The sequence below is a fragment of the Aotus nancymaae genome, unplaced genomic scaffold, assembly GCF_030222135.1.
Source record: "Aotus nancymaae isolate 86718 unplaced genomic scaffold, 86718_ANA_hifiasm-v0.15.2.pri h1tg000019l, whole genome shotgun sequence".
In the NCBI taxonomy this organism is placed as follows: Eukaryota; Metazoa; Chordata; class Mammalia; order Primates; family Aotidae; genus Aotus; species Aotus nancymaae.
Window position 1 is genome coordinate 61,346,382 of NW_026988431.1, and position 3,195 is coordinate 61,349,576.

Below are 3,195 nucleotides of genomic sequence, written 5' to 3' on the forward strand. Positions count from 1 at the left end.
AAGTAATTTTACATGTATTGTCTTACACAGAAGACAAGCACTTTCATCAAAGTTTTGATAGCTTGCATGGGACAGAGCCAGGATTAAAGTTTATGCCTGGTGCTTCCTAATCCAGTATCCTTTCTGTGACATACCATACCTCCCTGAACACACCTGCAGATACAGGTCCTTCTATGCCTACTAGAAGGTATAATTCAGGCCAGAAGACATACACCTCTGGGTCAGGTACACTCCTGGCCAATGACCATTTCTTTTCTTTTGCTCACTGAACTTTCTGGATTACTGATCTCTACAACTCTATCTGCTATCTCCTCTTACCCCCTTGCCTAGACTCCAAACTCCCAAAACCTTTCCCATAGCCTAACTTCTAAGAACCACAAACTCAACAATCTCTGCCTCAACAGCTGAATGTCAAACCCCTGTTAAATTTTTAACCACCAGGATTTTCAGACATGATTTCTCCTCCCTTATTTCTGAACGTCCCCTGCCTACCATATGAGTTCTTGAATCTGACGCATGTGACTTCAGTCCCTGTCCTTTTTGCTCTCATACTCTGATTCTATTCTTTTCTTATCTATTCTGCCCTGTATTGTTTATTTCTAGAGTGGAAGGAAAGAATTGGCCAGGCAGCCACCATTATGCCTGTTCACACTCTCGTGTGTCCTGAACAGACCAATAATGAGTTCCAAAATTTAATTCATAATAGGCTGTCAACCAAAAAAACCCCAGGACTGGACGGGTCCATAGCCAAATTCTACCAGATGTATAAAAAAAAGCTGGACAATTTCTACTGAACCTATTCCCAAAAATTGAGGAGGAGGGACTCCTCCCCAACTCATTCTATAAGGCCAGCATCATCCTGACACCAAAACACAGCAGAGACACACACACACACAACTTCAGGCCAATAGCCTTGATGAACACAGATACAAAAATCCTCAACAAAATACTAGTAAACCAAATCCAGGGGCATATCAAAAAATGAATCCCCTTTGATCAAGTAGACTTTTATCCCTGGAATCAAAGTGGGTTCAACATACACAAGTTAATAAATGTGATTCATCACATAAACAGAACTAAACACAAAAGCCATATGATTATCCCAATAGAGGCAAAAAAAGGCTTTCAATAAAATTCAGCATCCCTTCATGTAAAAAACCCTCAACAAACTAGGCAATGAAGGAATATTCTAAGCCGCATATGACAAACTCACAACCAACATCATACTAAATGAGCAAAAGTTGGAAGCCACACCCTTGAAAACTGTCACAAGACAAGGATGCCCTCTCTCACCACTCCTATTCAACATAGCACTTGAAGTTCTGGACAAAGAAATCAGGCAAGAGAAAGAAATAAAAGGCATCTAAATAGGAAGAGAGGACGTCAAACTATTCCTGTTTTCAGACAACATGATTCTATATCTAGAAAACCCCATAATCGCAGCCCAAAATCTCCTTGATCTGATAAATAACTTCAGCAAAGTTTCAATATGTGAAATTGATGTACTAAAATCAGTAGCATTTCTATATATTAACAACATCCAAGCTGAGAGCCAAATCAAGAATGCAATTGCATTCACAATAGCCACCAAAAGAATAAAATACCTAGGAATACAACTAACCAGGAAGATGAAAGGTTACTATAATGAGAATTACCAAACACTTTTCAAAGAAATCGGAGGCAACACAAACAAATGGAAAAACATTCCATGCTCATAGATAGAAAAAATTAATATTTTGGACATAGGGCTCAAAGCAATTTACAGAATCAGTGCTATTACTATCAAGCTACTAATGACATTCTTCAAAGAACTAGTAAAAACTATTTTAAAATTCATTTGGAACCAAAAGAGAGCCCAAATAGCCAAGACAATCCTAAGTCAAAATAACAGAGCTGGAGACATCACATTACTCAATTTCAAACTATACTACAAGGCTACAGTAACCAAAACAGCATGGTGATGGTACAAAAACAAACACATAGACCAATGAATCAGAATACGGAGTCCAGAAATAATGCCACACACCTAGAAGCATGTACTCCTTGTTTTGTGTGTGTTTGGAATGCAAAATCTCTCTGAGCTTGGGCAACCTATTTTGAGGATTTTGAGATGAGGCTTTTTAGGGGTGGATTATCAAGAAATGGCACAAAGTTTCAGAGATACTGTTTTAATGGCAAATAAAAACTCTAGAAAATTCCTAAATGGCAGTCTGAATACAGTAGCCTTTCTCTTTACAGCTATGAGAATAAGGAGAAGCCCGGCATGGACTGGCAGAGGTACCCAAAGTGGCTGCTCTGTGGGGGGACATATCACTGTCATCACTCAAGGGATCCTCCCAATGCTACTTTCCAACTGAGGGATCTCGGCAAGCATTAGCCAAAAATAATGCCTTCATGATAAAGGGTTTAGCATTGCTTGGAATCTAAAGAACAATGTCCTGTGGGTTCAGCCAGGTGACCTTCTGGAATAGACGGAAAGCTGAAAACAATCTAGCAGATATTTAGATATTATTTCAGAAGGAACTTGTGAACTATGGCTCGGAGACCATGAGAGTAAACATTACAAATGTTTTTTTAAAGCTTCACAGCTTCTTCATGGTTCATTTTTAACACCCTTTTTTCCCTACAAGCTCCTAAATACAAGCACGTTATAATAAAACAAGCTGTGCATTTGAAGGACAGACACAAAGCCAAGCATCCTGAGGGGTCTGGGAAACTCAAAGCCAGGAACGCCACAGGGCAGAGTGGAGGGTGGCAGCTTCAAAACTCCTAAAGAGAAGAGGTACAGGCAGCCCGTTCCTGAGGCCTGGCTCTAGGACTTAGTAACAGAAACACCTGAGGCGTTCTCCAGTGCAGGCGGCAATGTTTGTTGTTTCCTGATAACTCATACCCAATATCCTTTCTCCATACTGAGAGAATCATATTCTGTTCCATGACCTCCCAGGGAAAGGTATCGATGAGACTAAGCTAATCAGAATGGCCTCAGTTCCCTTGTCACTGATTAACTTGCTGTTGTGCTTATCCCGGCCAATGAGATGTTTGTGTGTGGAATTTTACTAAAAAGCATCTGGGAAAGTTTATCTTTTAGCTCTTAAAAAGATGCACACAAAAAGAAACACACCTTCTTATTTTATGGAGTGTTGCGTCTTGTGGTCTGGTCCTGTAGTGAACATCTTAGACACATGAAGACAGTTA